Raw genomic sequence first — 16,469 nt, 5'->3', positions numbered from 1 at the left:
CTGCTCGGACATAGCATATGACAATCAGCAGCCTGAAGTGGCTGACATCTTCTCAAAGCCACTTCTCGAGTCTAAGTTTTCTTACCTTAAAAATATTTTTAGGATTGTTAGATTATGATAATGCCTAGATTATGTTTAAATAATGAACTCAACTAGTTTTAATAATTTAATTTAAATAATCAAAAAGGGGGAAATTGTTGGGTTGAATTTTTTAATGAACTCAACAAGTTTTGATAATTTAATTTAAATAATAAAAAAGGGGGAAATTGTTGGGTTGAATTTTTTAATTAATTTAAAAATACTTAACAATCTTGATGTTATGATTGATGAAATAGTTTTTGATAAAACTAAGTTCAATAATTGTTAGTCATATCAAATATATAAATATATATTTAGATATCAACATCTTAAGTGGTGTAGTGGTAAGCATGCCCGCCTGTCATACAGGTGACCTGGGTTCGAATATGATAGGTGACCTCGGTTCGAATCTCACCAGGTGCAGAATTAATAATTAGAGTTTTGTTAATTTGCAGGCACAGCTGAAAGTCAACACGCGCAAGAAAAGTCAACGCGGAGTTAGACCGATTTTATGAAAAACGTCTAAGGTTAGACGTGGAGTCTAATAGATGCAATGAATTAGACGTGTGAGTCTAATAGATGCAAGGAATTAGACGTGTGAGTCTAATAGATGCAAGAAATTAGACGTGTGAGTCTAATAGATGCAAGGAATTGGACGTGTGAGTCTAATAGATGCAAGGAATTAGACGTGCGAGTATAATAGATGCAAGAAGGTAGACGTGCAGTATAGAAAGAGAAAGTTAGAAGTGGAGTCTAGAAAGAGAATGTTAGACGTGGAGTCTAACTAGTGTGGTTAGACGTGGGGTCTAATGTTTGATGGGGGCGTCTAATAGACTGATTGCGTCTAATCAGATGAACGGCCGAGATGATCAGATAGGAATCTGAAGGCAGATTCTCTTCCTGGCAGCTGGCAGCAGAGTATTCTAGGCAGCTGACAGCAGAGCTCAATAAATGAATAACTGCCACGTATGCCATAATTCAAATTGCATGTACTACATTGTACTACCACGATCTCAAGAATCTTTTAATGATGTACTACCCAGTACCTCATGGATAGTACATCCAACGGAAAGATGACATGTGTCCAAAAGAAGGATTTGACCGTTGAAGTTTTTCAAGAATAAATTGCTGCCTAAGACAACGGACAAATCACTATATGAAAAATACAAGAAACAGAGAGAAAGTTGCTTCATTAATTTTTCTTTCAAGAAAGTTCCTGAAATTAAACATCTCACTTATCATCTAGTTGTGAATACATTGTATTACATATTGTCTTTTCTGTGAGAAAACTTTAGTGTTGTAAGTTGAACAAAGGTTGTTTTGTTCAACAGAGAGTTAGCTAGATTAGGGAACTGTATTTTATTCAAAGAAGTATAGTGAATCCTTCCGTTGGTTGGAAGAAGGGGTGACGTAGGAGAGTTTGCTCCGAACATCCATAAACAACTTCTTGTGTTCTTTACTTTCTGTCATTCATCTTTCATTGGTTCAAAGCTTCAAATCCGACGAACAATTCCACACTTGAATCTGTTTCAAGAGTTCTAAGGATTTGTGAAGAATAGAAAGAGATATTAATCCCTAACAGGATTTCTATGAAACTATTTATCCGTAGTCGTCAACAATAGTCAGGCCCCCGTCTCTATTGGTGTCGTCGATCCTATCAACTTACGTCTTACCATCGCTAGTAGTATCTGCCATTTAACCTACTTCCCTTCAACTATTCATGTCATGTTAAAAAATTACTAGATACATTTCAGTATCTTGTATAATATTCTTTTCCTAAATTTAATTTGTAAATTTCAATATTGTTTTAATATTTTTGTATTTGAAATGATCAAAATTAAAGTCAAAAAGTGTGTTAGCATCGGGGACGCCCTTGGAGGACCGGGGTGTTTCCGGTTTTAGGAAGGGAGGTCGCTTACAATAACACAACACACTTTGGTGATAGTCCGGTTAGAAACTATAACCGTTCTCAGCACTTCGCAAATTGTCACAGACTCTTGAACCGGGTTCAAGGGCGGAAATATCTGTTTCAGTCTGAAGTAGCGTATGCGACTTAGTTTTGATGAGATTAACAAGGGGTCGGTTAGATGGAGTGTATGAACCGGTTTTTGATTTAAGGAGTAAGATTGTTTTGGTTTGTAGTTAGGTTAAGTGAGTAAGCAGGAAATAAAGGAAATAACACGAGACAAGATTTTTTCTGGATGTTCTGAGCAAACCCTCCTACGTCACCCCTTCTTCTCAGGTTATGAGAAGGATCTCCACTAACTTTCAAAGTTACAACGGTTACACAGCCGGTCGAGCCATAACTCACTACTCGCCGGTTACACCAACTCACTCTTGATGTAATACAATAACACAACACAACAATAGCTTTCGGTAAATGACACAACGGTTTTGGATCGCGCGTGAGATTTCTTTATCTCTCTAAGATTTTCGTAACTTGTTGTTAATGAGGTCGCTTCGTCTTCCTTTTATAGTGAAGATGATCCCAACAGTCACTTTCTTCTCTCACCGTGGGATTGGTCAATTGAGAGTCACGCCGGTGCAGAAAGGTTGCTTACACGTTTCACCTTCCTAACACTTGGCAAGCATGCAAATGCTCCTCATGTGAGGATGACGTAGCAGGTTTGCAGATTCGAACACGTGTCAGGCATGCACCCTCCGGCTGTCAAAGTCAGATCAGTAAATCATCATTGTTTTTATCGCATGCCTCTGATCGGATATTATCTTCTTTTATTTCTCTGAGACACGTCTATTTCGTCATATTACGTCATATCTGTAGATTTTAGTTTCCGGTTGACTCTTACATAGTATAGTCCGGCTGGGATGTGGACTTTTCTTTGCTAGCCGGTCCCTTGAGAATGTTGAAACCGGTCCTCTGGATCTTGACTTGATCACTTGGAACTGAATTTCTTGAAGTGTTCTTCAGCCGGTTTGTAAGGCTCCAACCGGTTTATGCAGTCCAATCTGTTCCTGCACATAGAGGTTAATGGTTGTTTAGTTTTCTGGCCGGTTCCAAAAATTAACTTTACTTAATTTTTCGATCAATTTCTCCCTTTTTGATTATTTAGAATAAATATTCAAAACTTGTAATGTATGGTCGGTTTGAAAATTAACTTAATTAATTTTTCTATCAATTTCTCCCTTTTTGATTATTTAGAATAAATATTCAAAACTTGTAATGTATGGCCGGTTTGAAAAATATGTTTAACAATTTCTCCCTTTTTGATGTTTTTCTGTTTAAGAAAAAATTTCAAAACATATTTTGATTTTTCAAAGGATATTTAGTGAAATAAGTACTTTAAAGTATGATAAAAAGTGACTGAGTTCTGAAATAAAACCAAAAGCGGATAAATTGTTCATAAGAAAGAAAATAAACTAAGGATTGGATGATCCCCTCTTTTCATTTTCTTTTTCCTTCCGCTTCCTTTCTTCTTCTTCCCTCGCCTTTCATTCGCTCTCTCTTCGTTCAACGTCGAATTGCCATCCGGTCCATACACTTGAGATGCCGGGAGTTCGTTTGCCAAATCCAAAACCGCCACTTACTGGTCTTGGTGGGCGAAACGGTTGAGCAACAGTCGGTCTGGTACTTGGAATTGCGATTGAAGTTTCGACTGCTTTCTTCTTTCGCCGGTTGAGTTATTTGATATCCTCTTCTTCTTATTCGTCAAGAGGTTCTTCGTTTAGTCCGACCGGTTGAATCTCTCTTAGACTGCTTCGTTCTGCCAACTTCATTACAGCCGTAACCGCTTTCCGTTTATTTTTGTTCCTCGTCTTCATAGAGTGCGAGGCTTGAACCGGCGTGGATTCTTGTAGAGCGGCCTGTTCTTCCTCATTGCATTGTTTGGCCAACTCATGATCTTTGTCTTCAATTTCCTTCCTTAACCGTTCCCTCTCCTTTTCTTCGTCTTGAAGTTTCTTTGCAATTTCGGCATCAGAATTGATCTGCGCTTGAGTTTTGTTGACTTGAAGTTTGGATAGCTCCTCAATCTGAGCGGCCATAGCCTGCATCATGTCTATCAAAGGAGCGGTTGCGATTTGGACGGATTCGGCGATCATTGACTTGATTGAAGTTTGGGTGGTGTTGGCAATTTCGGATTGAATGGATGCCTGGATGGTCTCTGTCAAATTGTATTCAACGGTTGCAATCTTCTCATCGGTAGTAATGCTGTATTTGTAAAGACAAGAGATGAGTGTACCGACCACTAATTCCTTTACTTGCTCAAGTTCCGGAGCCTTATCAGTCTGTGGAGGATCACTGCTCCGGTTTTCTGCTGTCATGGAGGACTCTCCGGTAACGAAGAAAGGTTTGCTTTGATAGAGATCGACATGAGTTAAGACCTGATTGCACTCGTTCCTCCATTTTTCTTCGAGCAGGTCAACACTTAGAATGAGTTTATCACGCAACGAGTGAAACCACTCAAACATTCTTGATTCTATCGGAGTTAATGTTGCCCCTTCTGCCTCCCTCAATGTATCTTCTACTGCATGTAACCGGGCGTATTCGTGTATTGCCAACGACTTGTTGAATGTGGCTTGAATTACGTTGGTACCTGCTAGCTTGAGAGCCTCTTCTTCTAATTCCAGAAGTTTCTCCCAGTGCTTGTTACCGCTGATGTCGGGAAGCATGTCTGATAACTTTGTTTCGCAACGAAGCTTGACCCATAGGTGGTACGATGAGACCAACTCTTCAGCATCCTTGTTCATATCCATGAGGAATTGCTGAAACATCTCCTCCTCTTCTTCTTCTAAAATGGAGACCTCGGTTTCGGCTACAATCTCAGGTTGTGGACCGGTTTGCAAAGTACTTTTTCTCTTTGCCGCAGAATCCTCAAGTAGAACTTCTTTGCCTTTGTTAACCTGAGTTGGACCTTCAGGGGTGGTTGTGGAATCGGCTGGCCCGTCTTGGGCCGATCGGATCGTTGTTTCGGTTGGAACGGATTTGTTCCCCGCCGAGCCGGATGGTTCTTTTTCTTTAATATTTCCCTCCTGAGCCGGAGGGGTGATGTTCTCAGTTTTGGCCATTTCTTCGACTGGATGGGTTTCACTCTGACCGGGTATCTCAACCTGATCAGCTGGCTTAAGAAGACTTATCACGTCGTCTTCGGTTTCAATAACAGTGTTTTGGACCGCGTCCATTATGACTTCTGAGGTTCTTAAACCTACTTCAACCATTATCTCATCGAGTTTCTTGTTCGGGGACTTGGAGTTTTCAGAATGAATACTCACCTCTTCTGCTTCCTTCGATGCTGACTTGTTTTCTTGGCTCCCCGAGGGTTCGGTTTGCCTTGGTGATGGAGAGTCGACTGAAATGGGATAGACTGTGTTGATGGGAATGGGCTGAAGGATGTATGCGGTTCTTTTTGGTGAATGATCCGAGGAGAGAGTTTTCTCGGAGTCTGCCGGTTTGTTGGAGATCTTCTTCGCTGACTGCTTCTTTCTCTCCTTTTTCTTCTGAGAGGCCTCGGCTTGAACCGCCTTCCCCTTGGGATCTTCTTGCTTCGAACTTTCTCCAGCCGGTGTGGATGAGCTGGTTCCTTTTGATGACTTTGTTTTGGAGGACTTCGGCTTAGCCGCTTTGGCAGTCTTCTTGCTCATTTGCTCAGAGTTAAGAACATTGGCTGGTGGAAACGGGAGACCCTCTCCAAGTTTCACATTAAGGAACTGAAGAATCTTCACTATTTGAATTGCAAAGGCCTGAACCCGACCATCCTTCTTCACTACCATTTCGCAGAATTGTTCGAATAGAACGGTTCCCCAATCGATCATCTCACCGCGGACAATTGCCATCATCATCTTTAATTTCAACTTGGTCAGGTTATCGAAGTTTCCTCCTCTACCCTGAAGTGATTTTGAGATTATGTTCAGCAGCCATCTGAACTCCGGCTTGAGTTTGTTCTTCCGGCTTGAGTGAGTCACCAGATTCTTGTCGTCAGTCGATATAACCAACCGGACCGCGTTGGATTCTTCGTCTGTCAGGTTTGTTTTAAAGTCCAGCCCGGTATTTGGCAAATCGAGTGCTTCAGAAAAGAGCTCCTCCGTGATGTTAACCGCTTTGCCGTTCCCGGTGGCGTAGACCGTCCTCTTCTTTAGAGTCGTCGTCGCCAGAAACTCCATAACTTCCGTTGGGTGCACGATGAACGGACCAGACAGATACGTTTCTAATCCCGAATCCTTTAGTGATTGTAGCACGACCTTGTTCTCTTCGGCGGCGTGTTCGTCGATGTCGCTGAAATCGACCTGCAACATGTATTGAAAGGGTGCTTTAACTAGATCCATGAAGATTTTGTGAATGAAGAAGATGAAGAACAGCGATGATCGGAAGTTAGAGAGATTTTTAAGATTTTGAGATTTTAGAGAGAGAAACCTTGTGTACAAAATGGACTATTTTGAACTTGTATAGGAGGCAGTTTTGAACGGTTGGAAGATGAACCGTCACTTGGTTATGTTTTTGGCGCCAACTTTCCCTCTAAAAGTTACTACAGTAACTTTCGACGGTAAATGCGGAGAATACAATGGGCGGTAATTTATGCGCGGTAAAACTGTGGGCGGTAAGTTTTTCAAACTTTTTCAGTTTTGTTTGTGATCTTGATTTACCGGAAGCAAGTTAACCGGAAGTTTCGTTTACCATGGAGTCTTTTGTTTATTCAGAACAAAACCGGAAATAGATATAATGTGAAAAACCGGACACTTTAAAAATTGGAAAGTTTTATAGATGAATCTGAAACATATAATTATGGAGTGGTTTTTCGGTCGTACAACAAAAAGACCTAAAAACCGGAAAGAAAACAGACAATTTAAACTAGATCGATCCAATCCCCTTCGATCATTCTGACAAGCCATTTGGTCACGGTGTTTTCGGGTGTCCGGTCCTCAATCCTCGATATCCATCTATCAAGCATTGTTAGAGTCAGGGTGTTGGCCGGTCCGACAGGAACACCGGGCCCGAGGTTGCGGCGATGATCCTCCAAGAATCGAGTGATTTGGGGAGCGAAACCAATCCTTCCCCTTGGAGCGGTGATGAGCTTCTTCAAATTGCTGAAGAGGTAGGAAGCCCATTTGATGGGCGATTTGCGGATGATGGCTATCATGATGTCGAATGCCTCCCGGTTATAGTTTTGGTTGGACATTCGGCCCATGATAGACCGCTGAACCAAGTCATGAAAGACTTGGTATTGAGGGGCGAGATTATCCTTCTCTCAGTGGTCGGCGACCGGTTCGATGGAGGAGGAGAAGATATAGGCGTAGTCTTCCTTAGCCGGGAAGAACGAGGTTGGGAAGTCGGAGAATCCCTCGGTTGGAAGGTTGAAGAACAGAGCAAAGTGTTCTTCGGTAAGCCGAAGAAATTTCCCGTCAATGATGGTCCTTATGCTACCATCATTAAGTATATGCCCGTTGTTGAAGAACTCGTACACCTCCTCTTCGAGGATGGTGTCTGATCCTTCAAGAAATTCTTATAACCCCGATTCTACGATCGGTTGGAAGATGCTTTCGTGAAACCGGCCATCCCTAATTTCTTGGAAGTTAACTATGATTGTGTTTCATAGTTCAGCATTCATTTTGGCTAAGGATGATATTGAGAATCGAACAGAGTTCTTTGAACTTTCAAGCTTAGAGAGAGAGTAATATTGGAAGCGTGTTTGAAGAAGAAGGATTAAATCCCCTTTTATAGCGTGAGCGGTTGGGTGCATTAAATGAGAATATTTTGAAAAATCAGACCATTTATGTCTGGTCATAAATGCCTTGTCAATTTTCAAGGGGATAAGGGTATGTCTAGTCTAATCGGATCAGGCATGCTTCTTGAAAGCGAATATTTCTGTTTCCAAGAGTGATTTGATTTGGTTTGATACGGCGCATTTAATGTTGGTTATTGACTTTAGGATTTCTTTGATTTTTGATCGAAAAAGGAAAGAAATGATTTTCATTAATGCAAAGTACTAAACCGGTAGTACAAAAAAATTACCGGTTTAGGAAAGGATAAAGGAGATGATACATAATTAGACGTTTGATGACCCGGCCGCTTGATTTCTCTTGGCCTTAGCTGCTTCCCACTGGTCGATCAGCTCTTGGACTCTCTCCTTCGTGAGCACATGCTTTGGATGGAGAGTGACGAAGGGTCTGGAGTGGATATCCACACTAGCACAAAAACCGCTTAGCGGAGGAGCATAGCCAGTTTTGTTTGAGAGAATAATCTTCTTCAAGTTTCTGAAGATGATCCAGGACCAGTTTACCGGTGTCCCAACCGTAACAGCAATCATCATCTCGAAGAGCCTCTGGGTGTAGTAGTAGCCTTTCTCTCTACCCAGAACCGACTTTCCCAGAATCTCACATAGAGAGTTGGCTTTTAGCACCCAGGGTCTAACCGGGATGTTAGAGTTGTAGAACCGATGACACATTTCTTCAATGGTCACTAGAGAGTAGGTTAGATCGGTTACCCCTTCAGTGGGCAAACCGCATTATTCAGCGAAATCCATCTCGCTGAATAGAAAGGACTGACCGTAGACTCGTGCAACGATTATGTCTCGGTGCACTTCTTTTGCAGTCTGGAAGAATTCATCGACTACTAGGTAGTCGAGAATGAATCTGTTTTCCAGAAATCCTCTTAGCCCGCTTCTTTCAACGGCTAAGAACATTTCTTTGACATCGTGATCTTCGTATTGATAGATCGAGTTGAAATCAGACAAGAGAATTTTCTTTGCTAGTGGGTCGGAGTTCATGTTCTTGAGGTAGTTTGAGCACAAGATAGTGTTGTGAGGATTTGAGGGTGGTTTATATAGGCAGGGGTTTGGCTAGATCAATAGGTTAAGCATGCTTAGTGATGTCATCAATTATTTAATAGGCTTTAACTTGTTGAAGTGTATAATGTTTATTTCCAATGCAAAGATAATTATTACTAGGATATTCATGATGACAAAAATCTATTGACAAGTTGTGAGTCTCCCTATCTTGATGATGGACACATGTCGTCATCTCGATTGCGGTAGACTATTTTATCTACAGGCTTCATTTCTCAAGGTTTTGCACAAAAACACGGATAGTCGTCTCAAATTAACCGGAAAAGTTCAATTTATCTAAACCGGAGTGTATTTGTACTAATCGGCTTTCCATGACCGGTTTTGGTTGGATATTTTATTCCGATTGTGAAGAAATGTTGAAACGTATCAATCATTTGTTCAACTTTGGATTAAGTATATCCACTTCTACCAGGTTATTTCAACCGTGTAGTAAATATACACGTGGTTTGACATCATGAAGTAGTCAGGTATAACCGGAGATTTCCTCCCAGTTAGCATCCTTGAATTTTTAATGACCTATTTGAATACGGTTTGAGAATCGAGAGCTTCTCCCTGAACACATATCCCGGTTTTTCATAATTATGTATGCAAGTAGTATGTATGATCATGGTATAAGTTGTTTAACATCAGTAATTCCTAGAATATTTCTGAAATGAGAAAACATAGCTTCCTGTAGCGGTTTGGTGAAGATGTTTGCTACTTGTTGCTCAGTTGAGACATATTCCAACCGGATGTGTTTCTCCTGAACATGCTCCCGGATGAAATGGTGTCTTATATCGATATGCTTCGTTCTTGAGTGCAACACCGGATTGTATGTAATCGCTATCGCGCCAAAGTCCCTTAGTTGTTGTTGGATCCAGAGGAGTTGTGCACAGCAGCTCCCAGCTGCTATGTACTCTGCCTCTACGGTTGATGTTGCAACTGAAGTCTGTTTCTTGCTGCTCCATGTAACGAGCCGATCACCCAGAAATTGACAAGTTCCACTTGTACTCTTCCTATCGATCTTGCATCCTGCGTAATCCGCGTCTGAGTAGCTTATGAGATTAAAACTTAAGTCTTTTGGATACCAAAGTCCCCCTTCTTGAGTTCCCTTCAGATATTCAATATTCTTTTAGCCGCAGTGTAATGTGATTGCTTTGGATTGGCTTGGAATCTCCCACATACTCCAACCGCAAACAGGATGTCCGGTCGGCTGGCTATTAGGTAAAGCAGGGATCCAATCATTCCCCGATATGCTGTGATGTCAACGACTTGACCATCCTCATCTTTGTCTAACTTTACTGAAGGACTCATTGGTCTAGCCGCCTTGGCGCATGTATCCATTCCAAACTTCTTCAGTAGTTCGGCTGTGTACTTTGGCTGGCTTATAAATGTTCCTGCTTCAATCTGCTTAACCTGAAGTCCTAGGAAGAAACTCAGTTCTCCCATCATACTCATTTGAAATTTGTCAGTCAACATTTTTGAGAATTTATCACATAGTTTTGGATCGGTTGATCCGAAAATAATATCATCAACATATATTTGAACAAATAATATGTGTTCCTTTTTCTTAAATTTGAAAAGTGTCTTGTCAACTGAACCTATTGTAAATTTGTGATCAAACAAGAACTGTGTTAACGTATCGTACCAGGCTCTTGGAGCCTTTTTCAAACCGTAAAGGCTTTGTTCAGCCGGTAAACATGATTTTCGTGTTCTGAATTTTTGAAACCTGGAGGTTGATTAACATATACCTCCTCATTTACCTTACCGTTTAGAAAAGCGCTTTTAACATCCATTTGAAAAACTTTAAAATTTTTGAAAGCTGCAAAAGCTAAAAATATCCTAATTGCTTCAAGTCTAGCTACATGGGCAAATGATTCTTCAAATCAACGCCTTCTTCCTGTTTGTAACCTTGAGCCACTAACCGGGCTTTGTTCCTCGTAACTAAACCGTCTTCATTGAGTTTATTTCTGAATACCCATTGTGTTGCTATAACCGGTTTGTTTTTCGGTCTAGGGACTAGGTACTAGACTTTATTTTTCTCAAACTCGTTTAATTCCTCTTGCATTGCTAGGATCCAATCGGGATCTGACAATGCTTCATCCACCTTTTTCGGCTCAATTTGTGATATGAAAGCGGAGTTTTCATAGTGTTCCAAATTTTGTTGCCTAGTTCGGACGGGTGAGGATATGTTACCTATTACTAGTTCAAGAGGATGATTTTTATTCCTTCTGAGGTTTATCCGAGACGTGTCTATCAAGCTTTCGGTTGGTTGATGAAGGTTAGACTAATCGGTAGGCTGAACAGAGTCAGACCGACCAATTTTTCTTCAGTCGAAACTGAAGAGTCAACTTTCTACGGTAAAGCAGCTTGAACAGGCTGAGGTTCAGCATCAACCGCTTGGTCATTGACAAATCGTCTAAAAACTGGAACCTCATCTTCATCATCAGAATAGATATTGAAGTTTTCCATTATGTTGTGAAGGTCGAAGGGTAGAGCAGTGTTTCGTTCAACCGATTCATCAAAAACAACGTGGGCTGTTTCTTCAACTGTTAAAGTCCTAGTATTATATATCCTATAAGCTTTACTTACAGCTGAATATCCCAACATTATTCCCTCATCGGATTTAGCATCAAAGGCGGTCAAATAATTTTTGCCGTTGTTCTGAACAAAACATTTACTGCCAAAAATTCGAAAATACCGTATGTTTGGAATTCGATCATAGTATATTTCAAAAGGAGTGTTGTAAAAACGTTTAGTTACTAAAGACCGGTTTTGTGTGTAGCATGCGGTATTGATAGCCACAGCCCAAAACTTTTGAGCGATACCCGAATCGACTATCATTTACCTTACGGCTTCCTTGAGAGTTCGGTTTCTTCTCTCAGTCAGGCCGTTTTGTTGAGGAGTTCTGGCACTAGACAACTCGTGTCTAATACCGGAATCATCAAGAAAATTAGTTAATCTACTTTTTATAAACTCAGTTCCTCTATCACTTCTGATTTTGTTTACTCGAATGGATTTCTCATTTTGTATTCTCAAAATCAATTTGATCAGGTTTGGAGTTGCCTGATTTTTAGAGGCTAGAAATGTTACCCAAGTAAACTTAGAATAGTCATCAATAACTACCATAGTGTAATGCATGCCTCCTAGGCTGGTTACTTTAACCGGACCAAACAGATCCATATGCAAAAGTTCTAAACACCATTCAGATTGATAATTTCCTTTACTTTTGAAAGATGATTTTATTTGTTTACCCATTTGACATGCAGCACATACTTTATCTTTTGAAAACTTAACATTTGGAAAACCGTAAACTAATTCCTTAGAGCATATAAAGTTAATTATTTTGAAGTTCAAATGGTTTAGCCGTTTATGCCAAAGTCAGTTTGGATCATTTCCAGCTATCATGCATACAGGTTTTTCAAAATCAGTTTTCCAATCAACTTTGTAAATATTTCCCATTCGGTTACCGGTTAGAAGGATATCATTTTGATGATTCTTAACTAAGCATGCATTCTTATGAAATTCAACTTTATATCCTACATCACACATTTGACTTATGCTTAACAGGTTAAAATGTAGGTGTTCTACCAGTAATACATTATTTATGGATAGGTTACCATGGACAATCTTACCTTTGCCCACGGTTTTACCTTTCGAGTTGTCACCGAATGTTATGACTGCTCCGGTTTCATACTTGATGTCGGTTAGTAGTTCATCGTTGTCGGTCATGTGTCTTGAGCATCCGCTGTCCAGATACCATTTCGAGTTCTTTAACCGGTTGCTTCTCCTAACCTGCAAAAGAAAGTTATTTACACCTTTTTGGTACCCACATTTAGTTGGGTCCATGGTTGATTAGTCCCTTTGGGATCCAGACTTGAATAAGTCGGATAACTTTCTCGGTATCTGTTCTTATAATGTTTGGCTTAACTTCTTGATCCTTGCTCACGAATGCCTTATTTTGTGGTGATGAATGTCTTTGAGACCTAGATTTACTTGTTTTATGTTGTTTATTTTCTTTCCGGTTGTCTTTCCTTCTCTCAGGATGAAGCCAGTTTTCTAATTCAGTCGGGCTTACATATTTAAGTTCTTTTTCCGGTTTTAGATCACGTGCTTCCTCATTTTCGGTTGATGAACTCTTGACAAATCTTATGAATGGAAGATGCTCTTTTGTGAGTTTCATTCCGTCAGGATGATTTGATTCGTTTTGTTTGTTCTGTTTATAACCAATACCAAATCTACACTTAGGGTGTTTTTTATAATTACACATTTGTTTTACGGCTAGACGACATCTGTAACATACAGTGCTCGTTCATCGATTTCAGTTACCGGTTGAACTGTCTCCTCATTATCTAAGGATATTTCATCCGGTTCATTCATTGCGGTTTCGCATGACTTGTCAGCGATACCACTTGACTCTACGGTTTTAGGTTCTACCGGAGTCGGTATGTATGCAGATATGTTTCTGAACTCAATGACCATTTCTTTGAGTGCAGAGATCAAATCTTCCTTAGAGAACTCATCAGAAGAGAAATCAAATACCTCTTCGTCGTTTGCCATGAAGCATGTTACTTTTTCCTCATTATCTTCGTTGTCAGAGTACGCCCATTCGCTTCCTCCGTCGGATGCAATGAGTGCCTTCTGAATTTCCTTTCCTTCGTCGGCTTGCTGGTCATCGTTTCTCCGGTAGTCGTTCCGTTGGTTATCATTTCTCCGATAGTTGTTCCCTTGGTAGTTTTTACCTTGGTACCGGTTACCTTGGTAGTTGTTGCCTTGATAGTTGCCTTCCGGTTTTCTGTCGTCTCTTCTCATTTTCCTACACTCTGACCTGAAATTTCCAAAACCATCACAGTTATAACATCTTTTATTGGATTTATCTACATAATTATAACTAAAGTTGTTGTTAGATGGTGGCTGGTTCTTCTTCTTGAATCTCCCAAATTTCTGAGCTAGCATCGCCATCACATCTTCACTGATCTGATCAGCGTTTTTGACTGGAGCTGGAACGGTTGATACTAGGACCTCCGGTTCCACCGATGTAACCAAAGCTCTGGTTGCGGTTGACGTGGATGCTTCATCTTTGATCCAAGACTTAATCTCGAACTCGTAGACTTTTAGATCCTCAACCACGTCATGCAACTTCATCTGCCCGAGGTTGCTTGATTCCCTCATCACCATAGTTTTGATATCCCATGTGCTCGGTAGTGATCTTAAGGCTTTAATGATTACTTCTCGGTTGTCGTATTTCTTTCCGAGTGTCTGAAGTTCGTTGACCACGCTGGTGAACCGGTTGCTAAATTCCTTCATATTTTCCCCCGGTTTCATCCTGATGTTTTCATATTTTTGTGTGGCCACCAAGATTTTGTTCTCCTTTGTTCTTTCGTTTCCTTCATGGATCTGAATGATCGTTTCCCAGGCTTCCTTTGCATTATCACAGGCTGATATTTTGTTTAAGGTATTATCGTCTATAGCCTTATAGATGTGCCTCATGCAATGGTTGTCCAAGTTACTCCGTCTTCGATCTTCAGTTGTCCATTCGTCTAACTCCTTGTTGATCTTGATTGGCCCTTCTTTCAGAACTCGGCTCATCTCATCATCTAGCGTGATCAGATGCAGATACATCTGTTTCTTCCAACTGCTAAACGCTTCACTGTTTAGCATTGGTGGCTTGTCGCTGTGGGTCATGCTTCCCATCTTCTTCGGTTGCTTGAGTGTTAAGAACCTCGCTATGATACCACTTGTTAGGATCGGGGACGCCCTTGGAGGACCGGGGTGTTTCCGATTTTAGGAAGGGAGGCCGCTTACAACAACACAACACATTTTGGTGATAGTCCGGTTAGAGACTATAACCGTTCTCAGCACTTCGCAAACTGTCACAGACTCTTGAACCGGGTTCAAGGGCGGAAATGTCTATTTCAGTCTGAAGCAGCGTATGCAACTTAGTTTTGATGAGATTAACAAGGAGTCGGTTAGATGGAGTGTATGAACAGGTTATTGATTTAAGGAGTAAGATTGTTTTGGTTTGTGGTTAGGTTAAGTGAGTAAGCAGGAAATAAAGGAAATAACACGAGAAAATATTTTTTATGGATGTTCGGAGCAAACCCTCCTACGTCACCCCTTCTTCTTAGGTTATGAGAAGGATCTCCACTAACTTTCAAAGTTACAACGGTTACACAGTCGGTCGAGCCTTAACTCACTACTCGCCGGTTACACCAACTCACTCTTGATGTAATACAATAACACAACACAACAATAGCTTTCGGTAAATGACACAACGGTTTTAGATCGCGCGTGAGATTTCTTTATCTCTCTAAGATTTTCGTAACTTGTCGTTAATGAGGTCGTTTCGTCTTCCTTTTATAGTGAAGATGATCCCAACGGTCACTTTCTTCTCTCACCGTGGGATTGGTCAATTTAGAGTCACGCCGGTGTAGAGAGGTTGCTTGCACGTTTCACCTTCCTAACACTTGGCAAGCATGCAAATTCTCCTCAGGTGAGGATGACGTAGCCGGTTTGCAGATTCGAACACGTGTCAGGCATGCACCCTCCGACTGTCAAAGTCGGATCAGTAAATCATCATTGTTTTTATCGCATGCCTCTGATCGGATCTTATCTTCTTTTATTTCTCCGAGACACGTCTATTTCGTCATATTACGTCATCTCTGTAGATTTTAGTTTCCGGTTGACTCTTACATAGTATAGTCCGGCTGGGATGTGGACTTTTCTTTGCTAGTCGGTCCCTTGAGAATGTTGAAACCGGTTCCTCTGGATCTTGACTTGATCACTTGGAACTGAATTTCTTTTAAGTGTTCTTCAGCCGGTTTGTAAGGCTCCAGCCGGTTTATGCAGTTCGATCTATTCTTGCACATAGAGGTTAATGGTTGTTCAGTTTTCTGGCGGGTTCCAAAAATTAACTTTACTTAATTTTTCTATCAATTTCTCCTTTTTTGATTATTTAGAATAAATATTCAAAACTTGTAATGTATGGCCGGTTTGAAAATTAACTTACTTAATTTTTCTATCAAAGTGAAAGAAAAACCGATTTCAAATGAACTCTTTAAGATTTTAAAATAAAAATAAATGTGTAATCCTATGTGGCCGAAACCAAGAAAATTGGTTGCAGCGTGCGTCAGAACCATCATATCAGCGCTGGATTTTCATTTAGCGTCTAGGAACGCTCCGTGTAGCTGTTTAAAATCGAGGAGAAGCACACACGCGAAGAAATAGAATAACTAACTAAATGTTAGCCCTATTAGCCCAAACACCTACGGAATGCCAGGACACGCATGGAACGACGTCGTTTTGGCCTTCGATCTTCTTCTTCATCGTGACACCGTGAATATAAGCTTCAAGATCCGTGTTGATCTTGTCTTTTTGGAACTCAGTCATTGATCCACAAAATAAAGTGATTCAATGCTCGGAATGATGACCCTACGATGGTGATCATTCCCCCTACAAGAATAGGCTTTGTCACGACCTATTTCGGCGACTACTAACCAAGAACAGTAAAAAGTCATTAATGACTTTTGACTGATTCAAGCCTCTATGCTTCCCCAACCAACCTAGGATGAGTATAAATATCCTCCTCAAGTCATTCTTAAGTCAACCTACCAACAC

Source organism: Impatiens glandulifera, chromosome 6, assembly GCF_907164915.1.
Source record: "Impatiens glandulifera chromosome 6, dImpGla2.1, whole genome shotgun sequence".
Lineage (NCBI taxonomy): Eukaryota > Viridiplantae > Streptophyta > Magnoliopsida > Ericales > Balsaminaceae > Impatiens > Impatiens glandulifera.
This window is presented reverse-complemented; position numbering follows the sequence as displayed.